This window comes from Pinus tabuliformis, chromosome 6 (assembly GCF_031772625.1).
Source record: "Pinus tabuliformis cultivar Carrire ecotype Pingquan chromosome 6, CPIR1, whole genome shotgun sequence".
Lineage (NCBI taxonomy): Eukaryota > Viridiplantae > Streptophyta > Pinopsida > Pinales > Pinaceae > Pinus > Pinus tabuliformis.
The window spans coordinates 1,711,036,547-1,711,055,754 of NC_142292.1; the positions used below are offsets into that span (position 1 = coordinate 1,711,036,547).

General features: G+C 39.4%; 2 pseudogenes; both read left to right on the top strand.

Moving 5' to 3' along the window:
• Window positions 1-3,189: 3,189 nt before the first annotated feature.
• On the top strand, window positions 3,190-11,512 carry LOC149265586 (GDP-Man:Man(3)GlcNAc(2)-PP-Dol alpha-1,2-mannosyltransferase pseudogene; annotated as a pseudogene).
• Window positions 11,513-12,267: 755 nt separating this feature from the next.
• LOC149265587 (GDP-Man:Man(3)GlcNAc(2)-PP-Dol alpha-1,2-mannosyltransferase pseudogene) lies at window positions 12,268-18,192 on the top strand (annotated as a pseudogene).
• The last annotated feature ends 1,016 nt before the right edge of the window (window positions 18,193-19,208 follow it).

The following is a 19,208-nucleotide window of genomic DNA, read 5'->3' on the forward strand; positions in this document are numbered from 1 at the left end:
TAAGAAATCACTGGAAGACAACAAAAAGACATGGAACAAAATTTTTGTCAGTGCCTTATGGGCAGACAAGCTAACTACCAAGAATTCCATTGGCACATCTCCCTATCAGTTAATATATGGGATGGATGTTGGTTTTCCATCCTCAATGGGAGTGCTAGTGATGAAGATCATCTAGGAATTACATGTGTAATGAAATGATATCTTGAGAAGGATAAATCAGACCATATACCTGTAGCAGACTAGAGAAGAAGTATATGTAAAACCACAAGTAATCCAGGACAAAATCAAAAAGGTATTTGATAAAAAGAACAAATCCAATGATTTTTACATAGGTTATAAAGTTCTTAAGTGGGATTCAAGAAGGTAAGGCAAAGGAAAAAATGGAAAATTTGACTTCTTATGGCAAGGGCCTTATTTCATTTATGATTACAGGGGTAACAATGCCTTTTTCCTGTGAGAGATAGATGGATCAGATCTACCAGGAGGACCTATCAATGATAGAATGTTAAAGCATTACTTTTCCATTGATTAAACATAGTCCACTTTACTTTGCATCATTGTACATAACATTGCAGAGTGTAGATTGGATTGGATGATAACCTTTTGAAGTTGAAGCCTGGAGAGAAGGCCCTGAGCTTTGAAGAGTTCACCATCATAAGTATCAATAAGGCAAAAATCACAGAAGCACAGTTTACAAGGTAACTTTAGTCCCAATTCAAAGGCTATTGATCTTTAGAGTTCTTTACATTTCTCCTAGAAATGACATCCCCATGTGGAGCCACTGTTAGAGTCCTCTATTAATAAGATTCATGATTTTGAATGGGATATAGTTAGTCTTATAATATTGTACATACCTTTGCTTTTTTGGAAATGTTTTCCATATTAAAAATTTAAAAAATGTAAAGAGGGTATGTCTTAAAAGAAATATCAAAGGACAAAAAGAATAAGAAAATATAAAATAAGTGAAAATATATGAGCCCCAAACAAAAATAGATCATGAAAGTATGCAAGTCTAAGTGCCACTACTTTTTACTTTACTGTACAAAATAATGGTTCTGTGTAGCTTGTCATAAATGCCACAACCCACGATAGTCAAATTGTTTAATCTTAACTACTTCATGCTTTAAGTTTCATGTCTATAGTTAGACAATAAAAGATCTTGCCAAACTATTTAATCTTGGCCGATCAGTAGTTAGGTAGAAAAATAAAATATTCTCATAAGCTTAATCTGAGCCACTGGAAGATATAAGGCTAGAATTAGATAGTTTACTTTTCCAAAGAAAAAGGAAAGAAATGGTCTGCTAGCTTAAATCCACCCAATAAAGTGAATAAAAAATGTTAGGGTAAGTAAAGTGTAAGTGTTGGATTGTTGGGGCTTGATCCAAGTTCAGAGTTAATTAGCCAAACAATCCCTATACTACTGGCCCTTTCGGCAATAGTCTGCAGAGAGCAGACTGAGGTCTCACCCGAAGTAGTATGGGGGGGCACTGGAACCAGGTTTCAGCACCTTTGAGATGTCTGAAGGTTTGATTTGATCCAATTGTTAGTCTCTTCATGCATGTTGCTTCGCACACTTCCTTGGCATTCACAACCTGATATATTTGCCTTCATGCAATCCTAACTAGGGGTTGAGGGGCTTCCGCACTGCTGCAGCAGCAGCTTGTACTATTTCCCTATGTCACACCTGGGATCTTTACCTATATTCTTATAACAGTTAGCTATCTTCGCGTAACCAGATGCCTTGTATTATATTTAATTAGTCATCACATTCATATGACTTCACGCAATAAATAAATAGTAAACTTGGAATTCACACCCAGTAATATAGAAGACAGGAAAAGATACACAGAAATATTGTAAAACTTCTCTTTATTAATTCTTCCCACGATTACGAACTCGACCTGCCCTATGCACTCAGCTGCGAAGGTCCGCGGACTCAGCTGCAGACCACTAGGCCTCCATGCATTTAGATGCAGAGCCTTCTCCTACTCTATGACCCAAAGTCACGATTTACACTTGACTCAATGCTTCATCAATCCCTTAGCTTCATCATGCTTAGATGTTCCTTCTACACTTAGAGCCTCACTCTATTTATACAATCGGTAGATCCTTCAAACCATTGCAAAACCAAGGGTGGACAACCCTGTGACTCTATTATGACTTTGTGCTCTGTGCCCACAATTAGCAGAGTCTTTACAATGGACTTAACCGAAACTTCAGCTTTAAGCCCCAAAACATGCCTTGGGGGGATTACATGCCCAATAGGCCCCGAACACAAACATCGTGACTCACCCTTGAGTCACTCTATCGATGAGGAGATCTTTGTGTGGAGACCCTCTAACTCTGCTCGAAAAGCTACAAGGTTGACAGTGCACTGAGCGGATGCCTGATGAATCTCCTGTACACATTGTTTCGAGACCATGGTGTCGGAACCGCTTCCATGGATCTGTTCCTTCGTTCCCTACCTCTGTTTATAGTCCCGTGCCTTCGTTCGGCTACTTGGAGGCCAAAGACTGTGCTTTTGTGGGCTATTCAGATAGTCGGGCCACCCATGTATGGCTTCAATCTACTTCCATTCAATATTCTTGGGAAAGGTTCTCCATTTAGATTTACCAGCTGCACCGCACCTCCATCTGTGACCTCCTTAACAACACATGGTCCCATCCAATGCATTCTGAATTTTCCTAGGAATTTATCAAACTTACTGTCATACAGTAACACTAAATCATTTACCTTGAAGGTGCACAACATAATATGGCGATCATGCTAGGCCTTTTCGCATTTATATTGTACCCGCTGATGGAAGCTAGCCAGGAACCGTTCCTCTTCAATTTCTTCCAACTGCATGAGCCTCTCTTCCAAAGCTCCGCTATCTGTCATACCTGTGAGCGTTGTTATGTGCAGACTATGCACAATATACTCCATTGGCATGACAACTTCCACACCATAGACCAATTGGAAAGGTGTTTGTCCCGTCAGTTTCTTGCATGTTGTCCTATAAACCCATAATACCGCAGGAATGCACTGGTCCCAATAACTTCACTGTGCGTTATAGACTTTAGTCAGCGCAATCTCTAGTCTTTTCATGAATTCTTCTACTTCCCCATTGGCTTGTGGGTGATACGGTGTGCTTTTGAGATGATACACCTAAAACTCTTCTATTAGTGCGCTGATTGTTTCATTCAGGAAATGTGTACTGTGATCACTCATAAAGACCTTCGGACATCCAAATCGAGTCAACATGTGTTCGAACAGAAAGTTTGCAGTCATGGTGGCCGTGCAATCTTTGACCGGCTGCGCTTTTGCCCAATGAGTCAGGTACTCTATCACGATGATAATGTATCTCATGCCTGTCTTTCCTTGAGGTTTGATAGGTCCTATAAAGTCGATTGCCCACTTTTCAAAGGGCTACAACGTCATTTACGAATTCAAAGGCATCTCATCCCTCCACGACGATTTAGCTGTTCTTTGACATATATTACAGGCCTTACAGTGTGCTTTTGAATCTTGATGAAGGGATGGCTACCACAACCCTGCATAGTGTCCTCCTGCAACACCACCATGTGCTTCCATGAGGATTTCACTTCGTTTGAATTCAGGTACATACCTTTGCAGTGTCTCATTGTTTCCCATCTTATATAGGTGCCCCACGATGACAAAAAGACCTGACACATGCACCACTAGTTCCTTCTTTTGCTAGACAGAGTATTCTTTCGGTGTAGTTCCATTCGTAAGAAAGTGGATTATGTCTTTGAAGTGTCCATCTGCTACGTGCACAACAAAGAGTTGTGCGTCAAGTAATCCTTCTTCCAAACTAGTAGGTTCCTCTCCCATCTCAATGCGTGACAAGTGATATGGTCTCGTGTTCAGGCGTCCGGGCTTCACAACGACCTCAAAATCATATTCTTGGAACAATAAGAGCCACCTTTTTACAGATCCATTTGGGAATTTCAAATCCCAACATTCAAATTAGTGTTTTAGGGCTCATCAAACCCTAAATTTAGTTGTTTCATGCCCTAAACAAGTTAACCCTTTGAATGCCTCCTTCCTAGATAGTTTCATGACTTGAAGACATCCACAAATTGCCTCTAGACGGACCAGCATGGGTAAGCCCTTATGACCTGCACTGCAGAGTAGTTAAGGCCACTGCCAGGGCGCTCTACAGAGCATTTAGGCTTCCTTTCACCTGTGCTAGACAAGAATGAGTGAAATTCACATAGGGTTTGGGGAATATTCTTATATTTTGGAGTCATCTAGAAGTTTCCCTGTCTTATCAACTCTTATGAGCTCAGAAATGGATGAGGAATGAGCTAAGGAGCATCCTATCCTCTCATCCCTTCCTCCATGGAACTAATTCTAAGTATGGAAGGCCATTCAATGTCACCATTAATGACGAAACCTCATTCATCTTCCTATAAATTGACCACTCATCTAAGTGATCAGGAGCTAGATTATGTTGAATTGTAAGGAGATAATGCTGCTATGAGACTTGACTTTGGAGAAAATGATGTGATGCCACAAGCTTGTCTTGCATTCGATGTAATGTGGATGGGATCCAAGCTAGAGGAATGACTTTGAATCAGACACTAATGGTTGTAATTCCTTCTTTTATTTAATAAAGTGTTTGAACCTTTTTCCATATGTTGTGTTCTTTCATAATGCTTATATGTATGAATTTATTCTGATTCCTTTCATTTATATTCAATGGATCGTATCCTTTGATTGATTTTCATCTTTTGTTGTGTTGAAAGGGTACTTTTCAAGTGGATTGAGTACAGGAAGGAGCGACAGAATCGATAGACGAGAGGAAAGTGGAGCTACAGGTAGGCCTTCTATCCCCTCTTCTTATCTATTGCTTATAGGAAAAGTCTAAAACACTTTAAACTGTTGTTCTGGGCATAGCTACTTGTCTAGTGAATTAGTATTTATCTGTAGATGCTAAATTCTCCAAAACAAATTGGTGACTCCACTAGGGAAGAATCCTCTTTCCTAGTAGCTTATCCACGTCCTAAGACATCCTTGTAGACTTTATTTTTGCTCATCGATTGTAATTAAGTTGTTTTCATTGAAAAATTGGTGAAAACTATGTCAAATTGCCTCTTCAAATGGCTTACTGTCACCAGTGCAAGCTTGTGAGGGACATAGTGTGCTGCAGAGCATCCTTGGCTTAGGGACAGTGCTCTGAAGCACACTGTCTCCTACTCTGGGCTGCCTTGATCGTCCTAGGACCAGTTTCTCACCTTTGGAAAGAGTTTTTTACCAAATTTTCTTTGTTTGATTGTTTTTTGATTGATCAATGAATGTTAGGTCTCATAAAATGAGTTTTTATCTCCTAGTCTAGCCCAAATTTGATAGGATTGATTAATGTTTCTTCATGTTTTTCTTGTCATTATCGATTAATAGTCAAAGTTAGGATATAATTGATTAATCTTCATTCGAAAGAAAGTGCCGTAAAGTCTTATCTTCCTTCGAATTTGAACTGTCGTAAAAGTATTCGTTCATACGAAAGATTGATTGATTGTATGTGCATATTTCCTTTTTGTTCATATTCATAGTAGGGGAATCAAAAAGAAATACATGCATGTTGCATTGAAAAAGTTTGTGCGTGCGAATAGGAATAGTGTAGGGAAATTGCATTTAGATTGTGCTCTTTTCTCTTTGATCAAAAGAAATATGATTTCTCTATCCCTAAGTAGCTAGGATTTTCATCATTAAATTGAATAAAGAATGCTTATCATGATAGTATCATTCCTAGGAATTTCAGAATACATCATGTGGTAAACTTGAAAGGGAAATTCCTAAGCAAGATCAACTTAAAATAAACATCATTTTACCTAATGGAGCATTGTCATTAACAAGAACATTTAGTGGCTCAAGCTAGAGACATGTTCCAGCGTCGTAAAAAAAAGCAGTTGTCAGTAACTTGTTTGTAATACATCCCAAGTGTGATACCTCATTCCACGTACATGAGTATATCATAGATCGTGCACATAGCTTTGGGTATATGGGGCAGTGTTATAGTACCAAAAGTATATGGGAATCCTCTCACTATGCGGTTTTGCATTAGATAGCACTTATACGAACTGGGCCTCCACGTACCTTCAGGTATATATGGGAGGACAACTCTAGGTTTCTATCCATCTTTAAGTAACTAAGTCGGCTGCCTTGTAAACTGTGATACACCAAACACAGCATTCGGGGATATTTCCTAGCCATACTTCTTGGTTCGCCAGGAGGTATTCTGCAGTTCACAGTTGCTTGGTAAACCTTTTGCCTAGTATACCCCTTTTTGTTTATTTCTTTTTTGATAAGAAAATTAATCCGAAATCGTGGAGGAAAATCAACCCCTACCCCATCGTTCGTGGAGAACAATGATCAAACCACCTTTTCCTCCTAAAGTGACACCAATTCGAGCAAAGCGGTCTCACTTAACTGAGTCTAGTACATCAAGAGCTCCTAGTTCTTCATCTGAATTACCTGAATCATCTATTTTGTCAAGTACTAAGACTCCAGTTACTCCAACTATTTCTAGCCCATCTGTTTCTAATGAAGAATTTTCACAATTACCTAAGGACATTAGCACTGATCCTAGTGAAACAATAACCTAGGTTGCTCAACAACAAGTTGATCCTCAACTTGAAATTGCTCAACAAGAAAGCACTTCTGAACTTGAATCAGTTCAACCAGAAGTTAATCTAGAATCTATCCCAGTTCAAACATAAGTTATATTTGAACCTGAAGTTGTTCAGGAACCTGTCTCTGAAACTGTTGTTCATTTACCCAAACATCTGGACTTCGAATTTGAACATTCAGAAGTTGTTACTTTGTCAAAAGATGACCAACCGGTTACCCCTAAGACATCGGTAACTATTGAAACTTCAACTTTATCAGCACCAAAAATATTTTACGGACCTGACGGTGAAGTTCTTCCACCGGGTTTAATTGCTATAGCGAAGTAATTAGAAGAAGATTCCACACCTGGAACCCCATTTCACTTTGTAGCTGGGCTTTATCTTTACCTTCATACTCCTGATTTTTCCGCTCCATTTGATCCTGCTTATTTTTAAGTACCCGTCGATTCCTTAGGACAACTTTTGGTTTAGTTAATTATGGCTGAATAAGTGTCAACATCTCACACTATATCATCTGATGCAGCTGCAGCAGGATCTTCTGTTACAACCTCTTCGATGTTTTCTACCAAACCCGAGTCACAACTATATGGTGAATCGTCCATCCCGGTTGGTTACCAATCATTGTCTGGAACCCACTTAGGGGTTGCTTCTACACCATGGTCATCACCCATGTCCTTACCCTGACTTTTACCTGGTTCTTCTCTAATGGGAACTCAATAGTTTGATCTTTCATATCAGTATCAAGTTGGGCAATCTAGTCAACAAAGACCTATGTATCCATTAAATATTGGATTACCACCATATGGAGAGCAATATGCTTATTAACCATATCCTCCTTATTTCGGAGGACTACCATATGGTAATATCCCACAGTATTCAAGTCAATCTGGAATTAGAGTTTTTCAATGGAAACCAACAATTCCAGTTCAACCGAGGCTTGTGTATCCAACACAACCAATGAAAACTATGTCAGCTATTCCTACTACACCTGTTGTTACTACTGTACCATAGTCACAAGTTCAAACTATTTTATCTCAACCGATATAAACTGATCCTTCTACCTTGCAACCACAAGTTTCAGGTCAAGAAGTTCAAGTTCCTCAGATTGTTGTAGAAAAACCACTTGTTTCTGGAGTTCAGCAATAACCTCAGGTTAGTATAACTTTATCTGCACTGACCTAGGATTACACTAGTATAGTTTATTCACAGCCTAGCAACCTTTCATTGCTGGACAACAACAACCGTTAAATCAACAATATGTGTACCAACACCAACAACAATTGATTCAACAACTGTGGCAACCTCAATTTCAACAACCCCAATTCCAGTAATTCCAACCCCATTTTGGACTTGTTCCATAGGCTCAACTTGGTTTTGGTCAATCTCAAGCTTACCAAGGTCCTGGTCAACAAGCCTTTGCAGGTTATGGACAACCACACATTCAACCTAGTTATCAACAACCACCTTATGCTGGTTTTTCTCAACAACAACCATACCAAGGTTACCAAATACAGATACCCTATGTCAGTATGCATATACCTATTGCTCATGCAATTCCATCATATCCTGGGTATGCTCAACCTGACTTGAATTAGAAGTTGTTGTTTGTAGAAAATTTAGAATTACCAGATTTAAATTGGCTCGCTAATGATCCAATCTTATATGCACCTTGGTGGTTGATAATTCCGCATAAGTTACCATCTGACATTCTGAAATTTAATAGAAATCCTGGAGAAGACCCATCAATTAGTGTCAAGACCTTTCATTTGTGGTGTTCATCAAACTCCTTAAATGATGATTCGTGTAGCCTTCGTCTTTTCCAAAGAACACTTACTGGTCCCGCTGCTAAATGGTACATTGAATTACCAAGAGATTCTTTCGATAATTTCACCACTTTAGCCACTACATTTTTTACCCACTTCCAGTTACCCATCAGATACAAGACTCGACCGGAACTCCTAAGCAACTTTAAACAAACTACTGCTACCCATATATCAGATCATATTCATGAGTGGAAACGTTGTTGTTGAATGGTTAAGACATATGTTCCCGATCAGCTTTTACCTGAGTGGTTCATAAAATCCTTGTTGCCATCAATCATCGAGGATGTGGAAAAAGGTGGAGTTGTCATAGAAGAGTAAGTTATTGCTTTTGCCCAATACTTGGAATTGATTTACACACAATCCGTCATGGTTTATGATAAAATACCCAATGCACCTCGACCAGCTTTCACTATTCACCCTCCTCCATAATCGAGTAAGGACTCTCATGACAGCAATGGTGTGATTAGTTCTTCAAGCATGCAAACAGTAGGAAGACCATCTGGTCAAACTCTTGCTATTTCCAATCAAACTACCAATGCATTACAAAATAATCTTGCCTCCATGATTAATGCCATGTCATCTGACAAAGGAAAATATCCAAAGCAACCAGGGAACAAGAAAAACGAGAAAAACAAAAAGAAACAAGAAAATTCCCCTCCAGAGAAATCATCTGATTCCTCTACTATGGTAAGGAAACCTCGTTATCCATGTCTGATCTATAATGATGAGCATTTTACAAGATATTTTCCACATCGCTCTGAGGTCACTAAACTTTTAAAGACTTCAAACACATCGGCAGTGTTGACTGATCTGTTTCCAACCCTGGAGACACATTTGGTTGCAATAAACCATGCTTCCACATCCCAAGTACTCATGTTATCCATCAGAAAGCCACAAAATTAAGTGTTGGTGTCAACGAGAAAGAAAGATTATGGAAATCCATTGTCATTGTTGAATAATCAGGCCACTGATCAACCTAATCCTTCGAATTCAACTTCATCGGAAAATGTTCCACCCATTGTACCTGAATTAACAATAAAACCACCAAAGGGAGTTGTGCAAAAAACGACATTCAACCCTCGGGCTCGAGCAAATCAAAATTATAACATAGTGGAAGATCTTGCTCAATCACCTTCTGCTATGTCGACACTCGAGGTGTTGCAAAACTATCCCTCCCAGAAGCAGGCTTTACTATCAGCAATAGGCGGAATAGATCCTATGGATTCAAATCTTGTGGTTTTTAACCATGCGAGATATACACCATAGTTACCAGCATAGTTAGCTTTCCTAATTCAAGTAAAATCTCTCAATAAGAATTGTTAGTGTCGGTCTTTACATACCTCCGTCAGAGATTAGTTCTCTTATTGCATTTCATATAGGTGTCTCATTCCGTCATTCATCTACATTCCACTAGGCGCATGCCATAATCTGATGGAAGGGTCTTGTCATTTATTACCCCTCATTCCTTGCCCTGTTGGCTCTGATCTGTTCATCAAAGTCAATTTTAAAGTCATGTACAGTCTTGTTTGGTCTCGTGGCCCGCAAGAGTCATTTCAGTCAGTAGGACTAGGGTTAGTTGATTTGGTCTTCAACAATGTCAAATAACACCCCACAGGCCATGACGATGTCTCCAATAAGTTTTCATTTCAGAATGTCCATTATCAATAAGGCTCGAGAATGGTTCTTCTTCAAAACAGAGTTTTGAAGAAGAAATCGTCAAATTTGTTTTTGTAGTGAATATGTAATTTTTAAAGCTCAAACATGCAATGTTTCAGGCACAACCTTGGTCATCCTCTGCCAAAATCACATGCCAAACACCCCTGCAAAATTGACAAAGAGGGTCATCATCAATTCAAAAAGTCAAGCGGAAACAACAAAAACAGAGTTTACTTTAAGAGGTGGTGCATCTACATAAAAGGATTTGGATTGAGGAAGCCACTTATCCCCACTTTACTCTTATTGGCCAGAGTCTTGGCTCAGTTTTACTCGCATGGGAAGCTCTTAACAAGTTCACACCTATTTTGTATTTTGATACAAGTGGTTATGCCTTCACATACCCTGTTACACGTTTGTTTGGCTGCAAGGTTACTTGTTACACACATTATCCAACAATCAGTTCAGATATGCTTTCTCGTGTTCTGAGCCGCAATTCAATGTATAATAATGTTAATGCCATTGCAAGCAGCTTTTGGTTATCGAGAGGTAAGGCAGTTTACTACAAGTTTATGACTTGGACATATGGATGGGCAGGTTTCTATTCAAACTTGGCAATGGTCAACTCTTCATGGACACAACCTCATATTGAAAAGCTATGGAACATATCTCAACAAATTAGGAGAGTGTACCCTCCCTGCAATACACTCTCTCTCCAGGATGCTTCCTTGGGTTTAACTGTTGACTTCTGATGAACTATGGACCAAGTGGGCACTTCCTTTGGAGAGACCAGAGAAATTACAGAATTTCATCTCAGTTGCTCAATTTCGACTAGAGAAGGCCCATGGTATTCAACTAGAGGCTTTTGCCATTCCCATAAGAAGAGTAAACATGGAAGCACTAGAACATTCAGATGTGCAATTTGTAAGGAGGCTTCAAATTGTTGGAAGCTGTCAAAATAGGGAAGATGAAAAGAGACTACTTCATTTTAGGAAGAAATGCTCTGAGCTGGGAATTGATAAACAAGTTGAATTTCGTGAAAATGTGAATTACAATGACTGGGTGGATCTCCTTGGAGGGGCTATTGCCGGCCTTCATTCGATGATGGATGAACATTTTGGCATAGTTATTATGGAATACATGGCAACTGGTGTAGTGCCAATTGCTCACAATTCTGCGGGACCAAAGATGGACATTGTTTTGGATAAATATGGACAAAAGACTGGGTTTCTGGCCACAAATGTAGATGAGTTTGGTGATGCTATATATGTTCTTATGACAATGCGAGAGGCAGAGCACTTAAACATTGCTGCAACTGCAAGATAGCGTGCATCTAGGTTTTCTGAGGAGATATTTTATGAAGATTTTAAGGCCGCAATGCATGATTTGTTAAAAGAGTTGTAGATTGTAGATCTACAGCTAAGAAAATGAAATAATAGTTAAGAGTGTGTTTAGTTTGTAGAAGCTATCATGCATAGATACGCATCATAAAATCTTGATATAAAATTTGAGTTATTGCGAAACGAAATTTCTAGCCGAGACTGTGGATGAAATTGCGGGCGTGGCGCACTAGGCAACTGGCGTGGCGCACTCGAGGAGCGTGACGCACTGGGCACGACCATCCACTGCAAAATTACAAGGGCGCTGCACATCCAGGAGGCGCGACGCATTGGGCCTCCTGTGCGGCGCACACAGCAAAAGGCCGGAAAACTGCCAAGAAAGGTTCCAAATTGCCATTGACTTGCACGGATTTGACAAGCAATGTTCTTCTTTTACAGAACATCATAAATTTGAGCTCAGATACAATGGCAATCTCTTTGCAAAGGCTACTTTCACTTGTGACTGGAAGATTGCTAGATTCAAATAGCAATATCGAGAACAAAGATGCCGGGTATGTGCAAAACTAGCGGCAGAACATTGCAGATGCTATTAATTTTGCTTCCCTGCCTTAAAACTAGGATAGATGTTAATGTTCGCTTCAGACATATACATGATTTTGAGTTTACCCGAGAATGTGCAATATTCAACCTCTTAGACATTGGGCTGATGCATGGCTGGATTTTGATCCTCAGAAGCCAGGGAGGAAACATGTCTGATTGAAGAGGAGTTTGAAACAGTAGTCACTATGATCACTGATAACCTAAGTTACCAGGATCTAGATGCGGCAGGATAAAGAGACTGCAAGAGTAATAGGATCACACTCGTATAATACTCTCATGGAAAATCTTGTAGCACTGGATTCGAGAAAAATACATGAGTTTCGTCCTAGAGTTGATGATGAAGATTCAATTGATTTTGATGCTACCACCACTACAAGATTGGGTGTTCTTTCTCCATCCGTTTCAAGGGGGAAACCATTTGAAGACTCTCCTGTTTCAACTCCTAGTGACTTCCAGGGAAGGAGGGGTGATGAACAAGAAGTTGAACAGCTTATGAAAGCATTGGATTTATCAAAAGTTTATTTGGTAGATGGCGCTCCACCTGATATTGATAGCAGTTTGTCTGCTATCTCATATCAAAATCCGAATTCTGAGAGACCACCATGTCAAAGTTTGCTAGAATTATCAGAGAATAACATCGAAGATGCAGAGCATGCAAGTCATATGGATGAAGCCAGTAAAATTGGATGGTGATATAGTAGCTACTATCAATAAGAGCAGGGTTGCATCTTTCAGTTGTTAGAATCAATTAAATATCTTGCCTGGTAATGTGCCCGGCGCAACTCCTATCGAAGAGTTATCGGTTGGGAAACAAGATGGTCATTGGCACCATTCTGGTTCACAATGTCAAGTTGACAATATTATTGCTGATAAAATAGAAGTTGATGAGTCTAAACATATCGGAATCAAAACTAATGAGAAGGATCGAGGTTCCAGTAAAGGGCTGTTAGGCAATGACAGTAAAAATGTCCTCAGCCAGAGAAGCATTTACAGGAAGAACTATAGTTTGTATTCTGGAAGTGGGCAGTCTGAAGAATAGAAGCGGCTGATCTGGATGGAGACCTTTGACAAGTGTACTTGTATCATCACATGCTAGAAAAGTTGTCGCATGAAAATGAAAGCGCCCCAAATGTCGTAAAGGATGCTAGTTATAAAAACTTGGTTTTTATTGAAACGACCAAGGGAAGGTGAAAAGTCAGAAACCGAAAGCTAAAATTAGAATGAAGACATCTGCCACAACAGAGAGATAGGAATGGAGACCTATTTTCGTCTTTAGTGATGATTCAATGAGATTCATGCTACAATTGTCGCCTTTTCATTGGTCATCAGAAATTTTCAAGTAGAATAATGGAACGTTGTTCTGTCTTTAGAACAGATGGATGGTTCATTTCCTATCCTCAGGATTTTAGTTGAAACAACTCCCCATTTGTGTCGACCTGTTTTCCCATAGATTGCGTCTATTTATTGTAGTGAAAAACCATTTGTAAAGGGTGGGAATTTCTAGATGAACGGGGAAGAAATCAGTGCTTCACTATACAGTTTTAGCAGAGAATTAATGAAATGATACAGCTCTGATTCAGGAGACTCATGCGGTTTGAGTTTAGCAATTCATTCTTCTTTCTGTTTCATATGTACCATGCTATGTTTTACCGTCCATTTCATGATCATTTCTATTTGAATGCTTTTAAGTATGAGAGGTAGAATCCTGTTATTTGCTCTACCTTGGGAAAGCGTTCATGTTATGTGTTCCTCTTTTGTCTGAAAAGGATTCATCACCTATGCACTTTTCAGCTTCTCAGACAGTCTTTCCATTCCATATTATTCAAATTTGATTGCTAAACTTCCTGCCTATCACGCCTCAAGAAAAAATCTGTGTCTTTGATTTAATTTCTCAGCTCCTGCTGTCCTTTGGTCCCCTACAGCCCAGAAAATTCAGTCACTCAATCAATTACCTCTTTCATATCTATTTACTAGCCTAAAATCAGTATTCAGTTTAAGTCATCGCAGACCATATTGTTTATTCCTCATTGAGCGTGACCTGAAGAGAGCCCTCTCTTGTTCTGGTAGGGCTAGCTACCAGACAGAGCGTGGTTTGTTGTTACCCTGAATTTTTCCTTCCTTCCGCCTAAGGCAGATTCAGGCCCTAACATAATGGTGACTCCACTGGGGACGAAAACAGTTTTCTTGAAGATTGTCTTGCCCCAGTACATGTATTAAGTTAATATCTCATGGTTGATGGTGGACAACAATAAGACATAAGCAGGCTGACATCATTTACCTGGTGACTCCATTCACTGAAGAATCCAGCAATTGGTGCTTCATGGTGACTCCACTGCAGAGAGATCAGTAGCTTTGACATTTTCAAGATGGAACGGGTTGCAAGAAGATACGCTCCCATGAGCCGAGATCACATCCCAGGTTTTCCAAATAAAATGCCCAAGGTGGATTGGCTTCAGAATTTGCCTATGTTTAGAAATGTGGAAGGTAATGACGTTGCTCTTCATCTGGTGAAATTTCACATTCATGTGCATAAATTAAAGATCAATTTTCCTGAAGACTGTTTGATGAAAATGTTTATGGCTACTCTGGAAGACGAAGCCCAATCTTGGTATGAAAGTTTGCCACCTGCTTCTATTTATTGTTTAAAGGATTTTCATGCAATATTCTTTGAAAGGTATAAAGAATCATATCCATCCTTGGCTTTAGTTCAGGACAGTTGTAGCAATGTTCATAGTCTTATTGAAAATCTTGAGAATTTTTATGGGCGTGATGACTTAATGGATGGAGAAATCATGGAAGCATTGTATGAAAAACCACTTCAGTAGCATCACGACGATCATGAAAATTTGCAGCAGGATCAAGATCTTAGTACGGTGGAAGATGAAGGAATTTTTCATCTTGACAGTCAACATGAATTACATGAAATGGATCAGCTGTATGAGGAAAATTTGTATACTCCTTCACTTGAAATTAATGAAGACAATCACTGTTTGAGCAAGAGAAAACAAAAAGTATTATCTCCTCTGTCTGAAGATGAGATAGATCAACTCTTGAATGGTCAGGTTAAAGCTCAAGTTAATGCAAATCTACAGTATGCACATGGTCAAGAAGGTGATGATGGAACTTCTTCCTCTTCTGAAAAGGATGACAGTCCTGCAAACAACTTTATAGATCAGCAGGTTGAAGATGTCCATATCGCTGAAAGTGATGAAAGAAAAAGTGTCGTTTCATATCTATCCATAGAAGAAGACAGCATGCAAAGAAGTCCAGTGCTAATTCTAGAATGTGATAATGTCAAGACAGCTATTTCAGATACAGATTCAGATTATGATGACCAAGAATACAGTGTGCTGAATCTCATAAAGGAGAACTCTGCTGTTGAAATCATCTGGAATAAATAAGACAGAGTTATGAATCCGAACGTTCTCATGTCATCAGAACGAAGCCTTCATAAAGAGGTAATCCAGTTATTTCATGAACAACAAGATGAAATCTTTGTTCAAGTAAGTGAAACAGTTTCTCTAGATGAATTTATGGTAGATGATCTAACTGTTAGTGTCAGGTTTCAAGATTCATCTAAAGTTGCTTTTCTCATGATTGATGAATGTGATGAATGTAATGAGAATCTGGCTGTCATATCATATGAAGATGACCTACAATATATTCAAACTACTGAAGACTAGATCATTCAGGATTCCATTTCAGATTCTTCTTCCTATGTTTCATGTCTTGAAATGTTCTTTGAAAAGGAAATCTGCTCATCTACTTGTTCAGAATTTTTTGAGGACCAAGAACATACTCTTATTGAAGTACATTATGGAGAAACACTAGAATCAAGAGAAAAGGATATCTTGTTTTTCTAGCAGGAGGTCAATCTTCATGCTTTTCAGAATCCAATGGCAAATCTGTTGCAGTCCGCAGTGAAGGTGATTATTGACATATTCAGTGATGAAGGAGATCATGGTCAATTATGTTTTTGGATGCCCAGTTACCAGTGTCCATTGTTGACCGGAATATCTGATCAGGAGAATTAGTCAGCAAGGCATCTGCTTGATTGGTTACATTAGCATTTTGATATAGTTTGATCGTATATTACCTTGTAAGAAACACAGGTGGTCATGTACTACCACCAAGCTTTAAGTTTTAAGTTCAGGTCTTAATATTTTGAGTTATTTTGTTAGAGTCAAGTTTTTTCAGTCATTCCAGTTTGCATCAAGTTAGTTTGAGTCAAATTTTCAATCAGTAAAGTAGTTAACAATGTGGTGTTGATTTGGACTCCATTGCCCAATGGATAAGGCATTGGTCTGCTCTCCCAAAGCTCTGCAGTTCTTGGCACCTCCAAGGAGCTACCATCCCCATTGGAGCCAATGTTAGAGTTGGTCTTTACATCCCTCCGTCAGAGATCAGTTCTCTTATTGCATTTCATTTTAGGTGTCTCATTCCGTCATTCATCTGCATTCCGCTAGGGGCATGCCATAATTTGACGGAAGGGTCTTGTCATTTATTACCCCTCATGCCTTGCCCTGTTGGCTCTGGTCTGTTCATCAAAGTCAATTTTAAAGTCATGTACAGTCTTGTTTGGTCTCGTGGTCAGCAAGAGTCATTTCAGTCAGTAGGACTAGGGTTAGTTGATTTGGTCTTCAACAATGTCAAATAATGCCCACAGGCCATGAGGATGTCTCCAATAAGTCTTCATTTCAGAATGTCCATTATCAATAAGGCTCGAGAATGATTCTTCTTCAAAACAGAGTTTTGAAGAAGAAATCGTCAAATTTGTTTTTGTAGTGAATATGTAATTTTTAAAGCTCAAACATGCAATGTTTTAGGCGCAGCCCTGGTCATCCTCTGCCAAGATCACATGCCAAACACCCCTGCAAAATTGACAAAGAGGGTCATCGTCAGTTCAAAAAGTCAAGCGGAAACAACAAAAACAGAGTTTACTTTAAGAGGTGGTGCATCTGCATAAAAGGATTTGGATTGAGGCAGCCACTTATCCCCACTTTACTCTTATTGGCCAATGTCTTGGCTCAGTTTTACTCACATGGGAAGCTCTTAACAAGTTCACACCTATTTTGTATTTTGATACAAGTGGTTATGCCTTCACATACCCTGTTACACATTTGTTTGGCTGCAAGGTTACTTGTTACACACATTATCCAACAATCAGTTCAAATATGCTTTCTCGTGTTCTGAGCCGCAATTCAATGTATAATAATGTTAATGCCATTGCAAGCATCTTTTGGTTATTGAGAGGTAAGGCAGTTTACTACAATTTTATGACTTGGAAATATGGATGGGTAGGTTTCTATTCAAACTTGGCAATGGTCAACTCTTCATGGACACAACCTCATATTGAAAAGCTATGGAACATACCTCAACGAATTAGGAGAGTGTACCCTCCCTGCAATACACTCTCTCTCCGGGATGCTTCCTTGGGTTTAACTGTTGACTTCTGATGAACTATGGACCAAGTGGGCACTTCCTTTGGAGAGATCAGAGAAATTACAAAATTTCATCTCAGTTGCTTAATTTCGACTAGAGAAGGCCCATGGTATTCAACTAGAGGCTTTTTCCATTGCCATTAGAAGAGTAAACATGGAAGCACCAGAACATTCGGATGTGCAATTTGTAAGGAGGCTTCAAATTGTTGGAAGCTGTCAAAATAGGGAAGATGAAAAGAGACTACTTCATTTTAGGAAGAAATGCTCTGAGCTGGGAATTGATAAACAAGTTGAATTTCGTGACAATGTGAATTACAATGACTTGGTGGATCTCCTTGGAGGGGCTATTGCTAGCCTTCATTCGATGACGGATGAACATTTTGGCATAAGTATTGTGGAATACATGGCAGCTGGTGCAGTGCCAATTGCTCACAATTCTGCGAGACCAAAGATGGACATTGTTTTGGATGAAGATGGACAAAAGACTGGGTTTATGGCCACAAATGTAGATGAGTTTGGTGATGCTATATATGTTCTTATGACAATGCTAGACGCAGAGCGCTTAAACATTGCTGCAGCTGCAAGAAAGCGTGCATCTAGGTTTTCTGAGGAGAGATTTTATGAAGATTTTAAGGCTGCAATGCATGATTTGTTAAAAGAGTTGTAGATTGTAGATCTACAGCTAAGAAAATGACATAACAGCTGAAGAGTGTGTTCAGTTTGTATAAGTTGTCATGCACAACTCTGCATCATAAAATCTTGATATAAAATTTGAGTTATTGCGAAAATAAATTTCTAGCCGAGATTGTGGATGAAATTGCGGGTGCGACGCACTAGGCAACTGGCGCGGCGCACTGGGCGCGACCATCCAGTGCAAAATTACAAGGGCACGATGCATCAAGGAGGCACGACGCATTGGGCCTCCTGCGTGGCGCACATAGCAAAAGGCCTAAAAACTGCCAAGAAAGGTTCCAAATTGCCATTGACTTGCACGGATTTGATAGGCAATGTTCTTCTTTTATGGAACATCATAAATTTGAGCCCAGATACAACAAAGATCTCTTTGCAAAGGTTGCTTTCACTTGTGACTAGAAGATTATTGGATTCAAATAGCAATATCGAGAACAAAGATGCCAGGTATGTGCAAAACCAGCAGCAGAACATTGCGGATGCTATTGATTTACTTCCCTGCCTTACAACTGGGATAGATGTTAATGTTCGCTTCAGACATATACATGATTTTGAGTTTGCTCGAGAATGTGCAATATTCATCCTGTTAGACATTGGGCTGATGCATGGCTGGATTTTGATCCTTAGAAGCCAGGGAAGAAATGTGTCTGATTGAAGAGAAGTTTTAAACAACAGTCACTATGATCACTGATAACCTAAGTTACTAGGATCTAGATGCGGCAAGACAAAGAGACTGCAAGAGTAATAGGATCACATTCATATAATACTCTCATGGAAAAGCTTGCAGCACTGGATGCGAGTAAAATACATGAGTTCCCCCCTAGAGTTGCTGATGAAGATTCAATTGATGTTGATGCTGCCACCACTGCAACATTGGGTGTTCTTTCTCCATCCCTTTCAAGGGGGAAATCATTTGAAGACTCTCTTGTTTCAACTCCTAGTGATTGCCGGGGAAGGAGGGGTGATGAACAGGAAGTTGAACAGCTTATGAAAGCATTGGATTTATCAAAACTTGATTTGGTCGATGGT